General features: G+C 39.1%; 1 non-coding gene across 1 annotated transcript; it reads left to right on the top strand.

The window, feature by feature from the left end:
- The first annotated feature begins 9244 nt into the window (after positions 1 to 9244).
- LOC112731158 (small nucleolar RNA R71) lies at positions 9245 to 9348 on the top strand. The gene has a single exon (XR_003166948.1). It is a non-coding gene; the product is annotated as a small nucleolar RNA R71 (small nucleolar RNA).
- Positions 9349 to 14696: the final 5348 nt, after the last annotated feature.

Raw genomic sequence — 14696 nt, 5'->3', positions numbered from 1 at the left:
GAGGTTCTATTGTTTGGTTCTGGATTTATTAAGAAACAGGTGATTCAAGTTTAATCTTTTAAGGAAAGCTTATGTTTTAAGTTTGATTTAAACATGATGAGACCTATGTTTTGCGGTTTGGTCAAAGAAGTACCCTTGGAGGATTTTTAGCAGATTTTAAAGAAAATTGAACTTTGATTACTTAATTTCACATTGCTTTTGAAGTATTCTTTAAATCTTAACTAAACAAATCTGAGCCTTTGGGAAAGTTTCTGATTTAAGAATGAAAAGAAATTGGGTTTTTGGACTTAAATAATGTTTGTTTTGAAACTGGCTCGGGACTTTTGGCCTACATGCCTTGGTTTTGGTTTTAAGTCTCCATTTTAAATGATTTCAATTTGAGTAATTATGATTCCGAGGATTTCTAAAGAGTTTGAGAAGTGAGGCAGGTTATTCTTCCCTAAAGTCTTGTGTCTTCTCAAAGAAAGTTCCGTTTTAAGGTGATGATTGAAAGTCTCTTGGAAATTCTGTAAAATGTTATATTAAGCGACTAAGAGTTGAAAAGGAATTGATTTTGAGGAAAGTTGAATTATGAGTTTGAAGAGATTTGAGAAATAAAAAGTGACTAATGGGTTGAATAATGATTGATTTGATATGAATTGTTAATGAAATACGGAAATGATGATGGATGAATGATTATGAATAAACATATGTGGCTTCCGCACGTTTATCTGAGATACGAGTTCCCTGGGTAAAGAATCGTGGCTTGCCACCACGTGTTCTAGATTGGATCTCGATACTCTGTTGACCCTACGTCGTAAGGGTGACTTGGCACGTATAAATTCCCGGGTATGGATAGCCCCCAGTGAGTGATTTGAATGATGTATGAATGTAAAATCTATGCATGCATAGACTCATGGAGATGCGCGACGGGGGATAGTCTAAGGACAATTCAGACTTGTTGGGTTGGCTGGATAACCGACAGATGAGCCTCATCAGCCATAGGACAGGCATGCATCATATGCATTTGTATTCTTTGTTTGGGTTTGAACTTGTTTGGGTTTGCCTAATTGCTAAACTGTTCTTAACTGCTACTTGAACTATTTGCTGTAATTGCTACCTACTTGTGCTTTCCTTGTCTGTCTTGCCTCTGTTTGTCCTGACGTGCTACATTTGAGAATGAACTTTGGTGTTGAATTAATGATTGTGTTGTTGATTGCGTGTTGGTTTCTGATTGAGATTTTCTTTTAAGAAAGGAAAGGTTTCAGATTTCTGAAAGATTAAACATTGTTTCTTTGAAAAAGTTTTGAACATTTACTTATTGGTTTTTAAAAGATTCATAAGGCAATGATAATCGCTGATCTTGAAAACAGTTTTCTTATTAAATATCTTCTTATGCCAACTTTGAAACTCCATGGTGAGACCGTGTGGTTAGGTTCTCACCCCCTACAGCTTTACCTTTTCAGGAACCGGAAGAAGAAGCATTAAGAAGAGTTATACTGCGTTTGGTTTATATGTTGTTGAATTAATTAGATTATTCTCTTCCCTCGTCTTTGTTATTACAATTTCGTAAGAGGGATAGGAGTTGTATGTTTTATATATATTATATTATAAGTTATTATGTAAGAAGTCTTGTATTTGAATATATGTGTTTGGTTTTTTTTTAAAATAAGGTTTTTATTTCCAGTTTTCAAAGAAATCAGCGATACGGTGTTGAGTCACAGGCTCCTATTTTAATATTAAGTATATAAATTAGTCGTAATACTTCTTGCAATCAGAGTGGCGCAGCCGGAAGCATGACTTTCTGGTAGTGAGGGTGTTACACGCGTGCGCGCCAATGATGAATTTCCCAAAATTCAAATCTTCATGTTCCTTCCTATTGTGTATGCTTTCTTCCTCTCTTCTAGGTCATTCCTACCCTATAATTTCTGAAATCACTCAACAAACACATCACGGCATCGAATGGCAATAGAAGAGGATTAAAATATGGCAATTTTTAAGGCAAAATAAGCATGTTTTTCATCATGGAGCAATATTAGGAAGGAAACACAAAACCATGCAATTCTTGTGAATTAGTGCGGAAAATATTGATAAAACCCCCTAAATTCTACACAATATAAACCACAAAATTGGGGTTTATCACTTGCTTCAAGCCGACAATCTCCATGGGATCGACCCTTACTCACGTAAGGTATTACTTGGACGACCCAGTGAACTTGCTGGTTAGTTGTGCGAAATTACAAAAGTGTGATTGTGATTTCGTGCACTAGTTATTTAATTATATTTATTTATATTCCACTGTCATTTTATGTTTTCCTTAGGTTGATGATCATGTGAAGTCATAAAAACAACTGCAGAACTAAAGCAAATATCAAAAACAGCATCAAAAATAGCACACCCTGGAGAACAGGCTTACTGGCGTTTAGTATAGCAGAATGGGCGTTTAACGCCCAGCCTGGCAGCATTCTGGCCGTTAAACGCCAGAATGGGCATCATTCTGGGCGTTTAACGCCAGAAAAGGGTGTTTGGCATCTGGCTGGCGTTAAACGCCAGAAATGGCAGACAGACTGGCGTTTAACGCCAGAAAGGGGCAGCAGACTGGCGTTTAACACCAAGAAAGGTAGCAGAGCTGGCGTTTAATGCCAGAATTGGCATACAGAAGGCATTTGAATGCTAGAATAGTGCAGGGAGCAGAATTTCTTAACACCTCAGGATCTGTGGACCCCACAGGATCTCCACCTACGCCACCTCTTCTTCTCTCCTCTTCACACCTTTCCATAATACTCTTCCCCAAATACCCTTGACCAATCCCATTAATAACTCTTCCCCAAATACCCTTAACCTATCAAATCCTACCCTCTTCCACATTTCCTCTTCACCACTCACATCCATACATCATAAACCCCACCTACCTCACTGGTGCACGAAATTGTGATCATCAACAACGGCGCCAAAGATTTGGAGCTCTTAAATGTGAATCACACTTTGTCACAATTCCGCACAACTAACCAGCAAGTGCACTGGGTCGTCCAAGTAATAAACCTTACGTGAGTAAAGGTCGATCCCACGGAGATTGTCGGCTTGAAGCAAGCTATGGTCATCTTGTAAATCTCAGTCAGGCGGATTCAAATGGTTATGGAGTTTAAAGTGATGAAAATAAACATAAAATAAAGATAGAGATACTTATGTAATTCATTGGTGGATTTCAGATAAGCGTATGAAGATGTTTTATTCCCCTTGAACCTCTGCTTTCCTATTACCTTCTTCCAATCATTCATACTCCTTTCCATGGCAAGCTTTATGTTGGGCATCACTGTTGTCAATGGCTACATCTCATCCTCTCAGTGAAAATGGTCCTGATGCTCTGTCACAACATCGGCTAATCAGCTGTCGGTTCTCGATCATGTCGGAATAGGATCCATTGATCCTTTTGCGTCTGTCACACGCCCCACAATCGCGAGTTTGAAGCTCGTCACAGTCATCCCTTCCCAGATCCTACTTGGAATACCACAGACAAGGTTTAGACTTTCTGGATCTCAGGAATGGCCGCCAATAATTCTAGCCTATACCACGAAGGTTCCAATCTTAGATTAGAAACCCAAGAGATACACATTCAAGCTTGTTCATGTAGAACGGAAGTGGTTGTCAATCACGCGTTTATAAGTGAGAATGGTGATGAGCGACACATAATCATCACATTCATCATGTTCTTGGGTGCGAATGAATATCTTGGAGAAGAAATAGACTTGAGTTGGATAGAAAAATAGTAGTAATTGCATTAATTCATGAAGAACAGTAGAGCTCCACACCTTAATCTATGGTGTGTAGAAACTCCACCATTGAAAATACATAAGAACAAGGTCTAGACATGGCCGTGAGGCCAGCCCCCAAATGTGAAAAGGTCTATGAAAGTATGAGTAAAAGATCGATGAAAATACAATAGCAAAAGGTCCTATTTATAGAGAACTAGTAGCCTAGGGTTTACAGAAATCAGTAATTAATACAGAAATCTTCTTCCGGGCCCACTTGGTGTGTGCTTGGGCTGAGCATTGAAGCATTTTCGTGTAGAGACTTTTCTTGGAGTTAAACGCCAGCTTTTGTGCCAGTTTGGGCGTTTAACTCCAACTTTTGTGCCAGTTTTGGAGTTAAACGCCAGAATTCTTGAGTTGACTTGGAACGCCTGTTTGGGCCATCAAATCTCGGGCAAAGTATGAACTATTATATATTGTTGGAAAGCCCAGGATGTCTACTTTCCAACGCAATTGAGAGCGCGCCAATTGGGCTTCTGCAGCTCCGGAAAATCCACTTTGAGTGTAGGGAGGTCAGAATCCAACAGCATTTGCAGTCCTTTTTCACCCTCTGAATCAAATTTTTGCTCAGGTCCCTCAATTTCAGCCAGAAAATACCTAAAATTATAGAAAAACACACAAACTCATAGTAAAGTCCAGAAGAGTGATTTTTATTTAAAAACTAATAAAAATATAATAAAAACTAATTAAAATATACTAAAAATATACTAAAAACAATGCCAAAAAGCGTATAAATTATCCGCTCATCACAACACCAAACTTAAATTGTTGCTTGTCCCCAAGCAACTAAAAATCAAATAGGATAAAAAGAAGAGAATATACAATGAATTCCAAAAACATCTATGAAGATCAGTATTAATTATATGAGTGGGGCTTTTAGCCTTTTTGCTTCTGAACAGTTTTGGCATCTCACTTTATCCTTTGAAGTTCAGAATGATTGGTATCTATAGGAACTCAGAATCCAGATAGTGTCATTGATTCTCCTAGTTAAGTATGTTGATTCTTGAACACAGCTACTTTATGAGTCTTGGCCGTGACCCTAAGCATTTTGTTTTCCAGTATTACCACCGGATACATAAATGCCACAGACACATAACTGGGTGAACCTTTTCAGATTGTGACTAAGCTTTGCTAGAGTCCCCAATTAGAGGTGTCCAGAGCTCTTAAGCACACTCTTTTTGCTTTGGACCACGACTTTAACCGCTCAGTCTCAAGTTTTCACTTGACACCTTCACGCTACAAGCACATGGTTAGGGACAGCTTGGTTTAGCCGCTTAGGCCAGGATTTTATTCCTGTGGGCCCTCCTTTCCACTGATGCTCAAAGCCTTGGATCCTTTTTATCACCCTTGCCTTTTGGTTTAAAGGGGTATTGGCTTTTTCTGCTAGTTTTTTTTTTCGCATATATCCCTTTTTTTTTGCAAGCTTTTCACTACTTTTTCTTGCTTCAAGAATCAATTTTATAATTTTTCAGATCATCAGATAACATTTCTCCTTTTCATTTCATTCTTTCAAGAGCCAACAATTTTAACATTCATAAACAATCAAATTCAAAAATATGCACTGTTCAAACATTCATTCAGAAAAACAATAGTATTGCCACCACATCAAGATAATTAAACTATTTTAAAATTTGAAATTCATGCACTTCTTTTTCTTTTTCAATTAAAAACATTTTTCATTTAAGAAAGGTGATGGATTCATTTTCATAGCTTTGAGGCATAGACACTTAGACACTAGTGATCATGTAATAAAGACACAAACATAAATAAACATAAAGCACAATTTTCGAAAAATAGAAAATAAAGAACAAGGAAATTAAAGAACGGGTCCACCTTAGTGATGGCGGCTTGTTCTTCCTCTTGAAGATCTTATGGAGTGTTTGAGCTCCTCAATGTCTCTTCCTTGCCTTTGTTGCTCCTCTCTCATGGTTCTTTGATCTTCTCTAATTTCATGGAGGAGGATGGAATGCTCTTGGTGCTCCACCCTTAGTTGTCCCATGTTGGAACTTAATTCTCCTAGGGAGATGTTGATTTGCTCCCAATAGTTTTGTGGAGGAAGATGCATCCCTTGAGGTATCTCAGGGATTTCATGATGAGGAATTTCCTCATGCTCTTGATGAGGTTCTCTTGTTTTCTCCATCCTTTTCTTAGTGATGGGTTTGTCCTCATCAATGAGAATGTCTCCCTCTATGTCAATTCCAACCGAATTGCAAAGGTGACAAATGAGATGAGGAAAGGCTAACCTTGCCAAAGGAGAGGACTTGTCCGCCACCTTGTAGAGTTCTTGGGATATAACCTCATGAACTTCCACTTCCTCTCCAATCATGATGCTATGTATCATGAAAACCCGGTCTATAGTAGCTTCGAACCGGTTGCTAGTGGGAATGATTGAGCGTTGGATGAACTCCAACCATCCCCTAGCCACGAGCTTGAGGTCATGCCTTCTTAGTTGAACCGGCTTCCCTCTTGAATTTCTCTTCCATTGAGCACCCTCTTCACTTATGTCCATGAGGACTTGGTTCAACCTTTGATCAAAGTTGACCCTTCTTGTGTGTGGGTGTGCATCTCCTTGCATCATGGGCAAGTTGAATACTAACCTTACATTTTCCGGACTAAAATCTAAGTATTTCCCTCGAACCATTGTAAGCCAATTCTTAGGGTCCGGGTTCACACTTTGATCATGGTTCTTGGTGATCCATGCATTGGCATAGAACTCTTGAACCATTAAGATTCCGACTTGTTGAATGGGGTTGGTGAGAACTTCCCAACCTCTTCTTCGGATCTCGTGTCGGATTTCTGGATATTCGCCCTTTTTGAGCTTAAAAGGGACCTCGGGGATCACTTTCTTCTTGGTCACAACTTCATAGAAGTGGTCTTGATGCACCTTTGAGAGGAATCTCTCCATCTCCCATGACTCGGAGGTGGAAGCTTTTGCCTTCCCTTTCCTCTTTCTAGAGGTTTCTCTGGCCTTTGGTGCCATAAATGGTTATGGAAAAACAAAAAGCTTTAGCTTTTACCACACCAAACTTAGAAGGTTTGCTCGTCCTTGAGCAAAAGAACAAAGAAGAGAGTAGAAGAAGAAGAATTAGAGGAGATGGAGTGGGCTTTGTGTTTCGGCCAAGGGGGAGAAGTGGTGTTTGGGAGGGAAAGTGGTTTGAATTTGGATGGTGAGGTAGGTGGGGTTTTATGAAGGATGGATGTGAGTGGTGAAGAGAATGGTAGGATTTGATAGGTGAGGGGTTTTTGGGGAAGAGGTATTGAGGTGATTGGTGAATGGGTGAAGAAGAGAGAGAGTGGTGGGGTAGGTGGGGATCCTGTGGGGTCCACAGATCCTGAGGTGTCAAGGATATCTCATCCCTGCACCAAGTGGCGTGCAAAACGCCCCTTTCTGCCAATCCTGGCGTTAAACGCCAGGCTGCTGCCCATTTCTGGCATTTAACGCCAGCTTCTTGCCCATTCCTAGCGTTAAACGCCAGTCTGGTGCCCTTTTCTGGCGTTAAACGCCTAGAATGGTGCCAGACTGGGCGTTTAACGCCCATTCTGCTACCTTTACTGGCGTTTAAACGCCAGTAACTATTTCCTCCAGGGTGTTCTTTTTTTCATTCTGTTTTTCACTTTGTTTTTGCTTTTTTAATTGTTTTTGTGACTTCACATGATCATCAACCTACAGAAAACATAAAATAACAAAAGAAAATAGAACTTTAACATATATAAGTAAAAATTGGGTTGCCTCCCAACAAGCGCTTCTTTAATGTCAATAGCTTGACAGTGGCTCTCATGGAGCCTCATAGATGTTCAGAGCAATGTTGGAACCTCCCAACACCAAAGTTAGAGTTTGAATGTGGGGGTTCAACACCAAACTTAGAGTTTGGTTGTGGCCTCCCAACACCTAACTTAGAGTTTGACTGTGGGGGCTCTGTTTGACTCTGTATTGAGAGAAGCTCTTCATGCTTCCTCTCCATGGTTACAGAGGGATATCCATGAGCTTTAAACACAAGGGGGTCTTCATTCACTTGAATGATCAATTCTCCTCTGTCAACATCAATTACAGCTTTTGCTGTGGCTAGGAAGGGTCTGCCAAGGATGATGGATTCATCTATACACTTCCCAGTCTCTAGGATTATGAAGTCAGCAGGGATATAATGGTCTTCAACTTTTACCAAGACATCCTCTACAAGTCCATAAGCCTGTTTCTTTGAATTGTCTGCCATCTCTAGTGAGATTTTTGCAGCTTGTACCTCAATGATCCCTAGCTTTTCCATTACAGAGAGAGGCATAAAGTTTATGCTTGAGCCTAGGTCACACAGAGCCTTCTCAAAGGTCATGGTGCCTATGGTATAAGGGATTGAGAACTTTCTAGGGTCCTGTCTCTTTTGAGGTAATCTCTGCCTAATCAAGTCATCCAGTTCTTTAATGAGCAATGGAGGTTCATTCTCCCAAGTCTCATTACCAAATAACTTGGCATTTAGCTTCATGATTGCTCCAAGGTACTTAGCAACTTGCTCTTCAGTGACATCTTCATCCTCTTCAGAGGAAGAATACTCATCAGAGCTCATGAATGGCAAAAGTAAATGGAATCTCTATGGTCTCAGTGTGAGCCTCAGATTCCCATGGTTCCTCATTAGGGAACTCCATGGAGGTCAGTGGGAATCACTTCCTCTTTCTCCTCTCCATGTTTGGCCATGTGAGATGTGGTTATGGCCTTGCACTCTCTTTTTGGATTCTCTTCTGTATTGCTAGGGAGAGTGCTAGGAGGGAGTTCAGTAATTTTCTTACTCAGGTGACCCAATTGTGCCTCCAAATTTCTAATGGAGGACATTGTTTCAGTCATGGAACTTTGAGTGGTTTTGATTAGATCAGAGACAATGGTTGCTAAGTCAGAGTGGCTCTGCTTAGAATTCTCTGTTTGTTGCTGAGAAGATGATGGAAAAGGCTTGCCATTGCTAAACCTATTTCTTCCACCATTATTGTTGTTGAAACCTTGTTGAGGTCTCTGTTGATCCTTCCATGAGAGATTTGGATGATTTCTCCATGAAGGATTATAGGTGTTTCCATAGGGTTCTCCCATGTAATTCACCTCTTCCATTGCTGGGTTCTCAGGATCATAAGCTTCTTCTTCAGAGGAAGCTTCCTTAGTACTGCCTGTTGCTGCTTGCATTTCAGACATACTCTGAGAAATCATATTGACTTATTGGGTCAATATTTTATTCTGAGCCAATATGGCATTCAGAGTATTAATCTCAAGAACTCCTTTCTTCTGATTTGTCCCATTATTCACAGGATTCCTTTCAGAAGTGTACATGAATTGGTTATTTGCAACCATTTTAATGAGTTCCTGAGCTTCTGCAGGCGTCTTCTTCAGATGAAGAGATCCTCCAGCAGAGCTATCCAATGACATCTTGGATAGTTTAGACAGACCATCATAGAAGATTCCTATGATGCTCCATTCTCAAAGCATGTCAGAATGGCACCTTCTGATCAATTGCTTGTATCTCTCCCAAGCTTCATAGAGGGACTCACCATCCTTCTATCTGAAGGTTTAGACTTCCACTCTAAGTTTGCTCAATTTTTGAGGTAGAAAGAACTTTGCCAAGAAGGCATTGACTAGCTTTTCCCAAGAGTTCAGGCTTTCCTTAGGTTGTGAATCCAACCATGTTCTAGCTCTGTCTCTTACAGCAAAAGGAAAGAGCATAAGTCTGTAGACTTCAGGGTCAACCCCATTGGTCTTGACAGTGTCACAGATTTGCAAGAACTCAGCTAAGAACTGATGAGGATCTTCCAATGGAAGTCCATGAAACTTGCAATTCTGTTGCATTAGAGAAACTAATTGAGGCTTAAGCTCAAAGTTGTTTGCTCCAATGGCAGGGATTGAGATGCTTCTCCCATAGAAGTCGGGAGTAGGTGCAGTAAAGTCACCAAGCACCTTCCTTGCATTGTTGGCATTGTTGTTTTTGGCAGCTTTGTTAGGCCCTCTAAAGAGAATTGTGCTTTAGCTTCTCTTAGATTTCTCTTCAAGGTCCTTTCAGGTTCAGGATCAGCTTGAACAAGTATGCCTTTATCTTTGTTCCTGCTCATATGAAAGAGAAGAGAACAAGAAAGTAGGGAATCCTCTATGTCACAGTATAGAGATTTCTTGAGGTGTCAGAGAAAAAGAACAATAGAAGGAGGAGGTAGATAGAAGAGAATTCGAACATATAAAGAAATAGGGTTCGAATTGCACCTTGAGGAGGAGTGTTAGCCCCTTAAATAGAAGGATGTGAGAAGAGGGGAAGAATTTTCGAAAATAAATTAAAAGATTTTGAAATAATTAAAAGAAATTTTTGAAAATTTGATTGATGATTTTCGAAAACTAAGATTGGGAAAGAAATAAAGTGATTTTTGAAAAAGATTTTGAAATTAGAAATTAAAAAGATATGATTGAAAATTGATTTTGAAAAAGATGTGATTGAAAAGATATGATTGAGAAGATGTGATTGAAAATCAAATTAAAAAGAGAAAGTTTTAAAATTAAAGTTGATTACTTGACTAACAAGAAATTAAAAGATATGATTCTTAAAATTTAAATTTGATCCTTTCTTAATAGGCAAGTAACAACTTGAAAATTTTAAAGTAAATCATTAATTTTAGCAAGGATTTTCGAAAATAGTAATAAATAAAAAAATGGAAAGAAATTGATTTTGAAGAGATATGATTGAAAAGATATGATTTGAAAAAGATTTGATTTTGAAAAATTATGAAAACTTGAAAAAATGTGAATTAAAAACAAATTCTTCCCTCTAGTGTCATCCTGGTGTTAAACGCCCAGAATGGTGCCCATTCTGGCATTTAACGCCCAAATCTCTACCTTTTTGGGCGTTAAACGCTCAGCCAGGTACCCTGGCTGGCGTTTAAACGCCAGTTTTCCTTTTTCACTGGGCGTTTTGAACGCCCAACTTTTTCTGTTTGATTCCTCTACTGAATGTTCTGAATCTTCAATTCTCTATATTATTGACTTGAAAAGACATAGTTTTAAAAATATTTTTGATGATGGGAATCAATAAAAATGCAACTAAGATCAAATAAACAATGCATGCAAGACACCAAACTTAAAAATTTGTATACTAAGGACTATAACAATGTAAAAATGCATATAAAAACAACAAAACACACTAAACAAGAGAATTTAAAGATCAGAGCAAGAAAATCATCAAGAACAACTTGAAGATTAATGAAGACACATGCATGTAATTTTCGAAGAATGCAAGAAAAATAGAAACATGCAATTGACACCAAACTTAAAATTTGACAATAGACTCAAACAAGAAAAAATAAAATATTTTTGGTTTTATGATTTTAAAATTTTTTTGTATTTTTTTTTCGAAAATTATATAGAAAAGAAAATAAAGAGAATTAAAACTTTTAATAAGAATTCCAGGAATCATGCAATGTTAGTCTAAAGCTTCAGTCTAAAAAGGATTAGACATGTTTGGCCAAGCTTCAGCAGGACATTACATTCAATAGCTAAATTGATGGGAATCAATCAGCTTTTGTGATGGTGGGAACATCACCTTGAAACTCTAGAATTCATTCTTAAAAATTCTGAAAAAAAGATACCTAATCTAAGCAACAAGATGAACCGTCAGTTGTCCAAACTCAAACAATCCCTGGCAATGTCGCCAAAAACTTGGTATGCGAAATTGTGATCATCAACAATGGCGCCAAAGATTTGGAGCTCTTAAACGTGAATCACACTTTGTCACAATTCCGCACAACTAACCAGCAAGTACACTGGGTCGTCCAAGTAATAAACCTTACGTGAGTAAGGGTCGATCCCACAGAGATTGTCGGCTTGAAGCAAGCTATGGTCATCTTGTAAATCTCAGTCAGGCGGATTCAAATGGTTATGGAGTTTAAAGTGATGAAAATAAACATAAAATAAAGATAGAGATACTTATGTAATTCATTGGTGGATTTCAGATAAGCGTATGAACATGCTTTGTTCCCTTTGAACCTCTGCTTTCCTATTGCCTTCTTCCAATCATTCATACTCCTTTCCATGGCAAGCTTTCTGTTGGGCATCACCGTTGTCAATGGCTACATCCCGTCCTCTTAGTGAAAATGGTCCTGATGCTCTGTCACAACATCGGCTAATCAGCTGTCGGTTCTCGATCATGTCGGAATAGGATCCATTGATCCTTTTGCGTCTATCACACGCCCCACAATCGCGAGTTTGAAGCTCGTCACAGTCATCCCTTCCCAGATCCTACTCGGAATACCACAGACAAGGTTTAGACTTTTCGGATCTCAGGAATGGCCGCCAATAATTCTAGCCTATACCACGAAGGTTCCAATCTTAGATTAGAAACCCAAGAGATACACATTCAAGCTTGTTCATGTAGAATGGAAGTGGTTGTCAATCACGCGTTCATAAGTGAGAATGGTGATGAGCGTCACATAATCATCACATTCATCATGTTCTTGGGTGCGAATGAATATCTTGGAGAAGAAATAGACTTGAGTTGGATAGAAAAAAAGTAGTAATTGCATTAATTCATGAAGAACAGCAGAGCTCCACACCTTAATCTATGGTGTGTAGAAACTCCACCGTTGAAAATACATAAGAACAAGGTCTAGGCATGGCCGTGAGGCCAGCCCCCAAACGTGAAAAGGTCTATGAAAGTATGAGTAAAAGATCGATGAAAATACAATAGCAAAAGGAAATATTTATAGAGAACTAGTAGCCTAGGGTTTACAGAAATCAGTAATTAATGCAAAAATCTTCTTCCGGGCCCACTTGGTGTGTGCTTGGGCTGAGCATTGAAGCATTTTCGTGTAGAGACTTTTCTTGGAGTTAAACGCCAGCTTTTGTGCCAGTTTGGGTGTTTAACTCCAAGAAAAGTCTCTACACGAAAATGCTTCAATTCTCCGCCCAAGCAGTTTGGCCGTTTAACTCCAACTTTTGTGCCAGTTTTGGAGTTAAACGCCAGAATTCTTGAGCTGATTTGGAACGCCTGTTTGGGCTATCAAATCTCGGGCAAAGTATAGACTATTATATATTGCTGGAAAGCTCAGGATGTCTACTTTCCAACACAATTAAGAGCGCGCCAATTGGGCTTCTTTAGCTCTAGAAAATCCACTTTGAGTGCAGGGAGGTCAGAATCCAACAGCATCTGCACTCCTTTTTCACCCTCTGAATCAGATTTTTGCTCAGGTCCCTCAATTTCAACCAGAAAATACCTGAAATTACAAAAAAATACACAAACTCATAGTAAAGTCCAGAAAAGTGATTTTTATTTAAAAACTAATAAAAATATAATAAAAACTAATTAAAATATACTAAAAACATACTAAAAACAATGCCAAAAAGCGTATAAATTATCCGCTCATCACTTACCATTCAAATTCAAACCATTTCCCTCCCAAACCTACCCTTTCATGACCGAATTCCCCCTCTCTCCTACCCTATAAATACTAGTGCACGAAATCGTGATCGTTCATTCCTTGGTAAGGGCGCTACAAACTTAATATGCACGTTCATAATTTTATTTCTTTTTCACAATTTCGATACAACTAACCAGCAAGTGCACTGGGTCGTCCAAGTAATAAACCTTACGTGAGTAAGGGTCGATCCCACGGAGATTGTTGGCTTGAAGCAAGCTATGGTCACCTTGTAAATCTCAGTCAGGCGGATTCAAAAGGTTATAGAGTTTTAATAATTAAAAGATAAATAAAATATAAACTAGGATAGAGATACTTATGTAATTCATTGGTGAGAATTTCAGATAAGCATACAGAGATGCTTTCGTTCCTCTAAACCTCTGCTTTCCTGCTGTCTTCATCCAATCATTCCCACTCCCTTCCATGGCAAGCTTTATGTAGGGCATCACCGTTGTCAATGGCTACATCCCATCCTCTCTGTGAAAATGGTCCAATGCACTGTCACTGCATGGCTAATCATCTGTCGGTTCTCGATCATAATGGAATAGGATTTACTATCCTTTTGCGTCTATCACTATGCCCAGCACTCGCGAGTTTGAAGCTCGTCATAGCCATCCCTTCCCAGATCCTACTCGGAATACCACAGACAAGGTTTAGACTTTCTGGATCTCAAGAATGGCCATCCATGGGTTCTAACTTATACCACGAAGATTCTAATATCTCGGACTCGGTCCTCTGTATTAGATATCTACGAGATACTCATTCTAGCTTGTTTGCATGTAGAACGGAAGTGTTTGTCAGGCACACGTTCATAAGTGAGAATGATGATGAGCGTCACATAATAATCACATTCATCATGTTCTTGGGTGCGAATGAACATCTTAGAATAGGAATAAGCTTGAATTGAATAGAAAAATAGTAGTACTTTACATTAATCCATGAGGAACAGCAGAGCTCCACACCTTAATCTATGGTGTGTAGAAACTCTACCGTTGAAAATACATAAGTGATGAAGGTTCAGGCATGGCCGAATGGCCAGCCCCAAAACGTGATCTAAAGATGAAACTAAAGATGTAAATACAATAGTAAAAAGTCCTATTTATACTAAACTAGTTACTAGGGTTTACAGAAATGAGTAATTGATGCAGAAATCCACTTCCAGGGCCCACTTGGTGTGTGCTTGGGCTGAGCATTGAGCTTTACACGTGTAGAAGTTTCTCTTGGAGTTGAACGCCAGTTTCTAACCTGTTTCTGGCGTTTAACTCTACTTTGCAACCTGTTTCTGGTGTTTAACTCCAGAATGCAGCATAGAACTGGCGTTGAACGCCAGTTTGCATCGTCTAAACTCGGGCAAAGTATGGACGATTATATATTGCTGGAAAGCCCTGGATGTCTACTTTCCAACGCAATTAAGAGCGCACCATTTGGAGTTCTGTAGCTCCAGAAAATCTACTTTGAGTGCAGGGAGGTCAGAATCAAACAGCATCTACA

The sequence above is a fragment of the Arachis hypogaea genome, chromosome 12 (assembly GCF_003086295.3).
Source record: "Arachis hypogaea cultivar Tifrunner chromosome 12, arahy.Tifrunner.gnm2.J5K5, whole genome shotgun sequence".
Lineage (NCBI taxonomy): Eukaryota > Viridiplantae > Streptophyta > Magnoliopsida > Fabales > Fabaceae > Arachis > Arachis hypogaea.
Note: the sequence above shows the minus strand (reverse complement) of the source record. Positions and strands in the feature narration are given on the sequence as shown.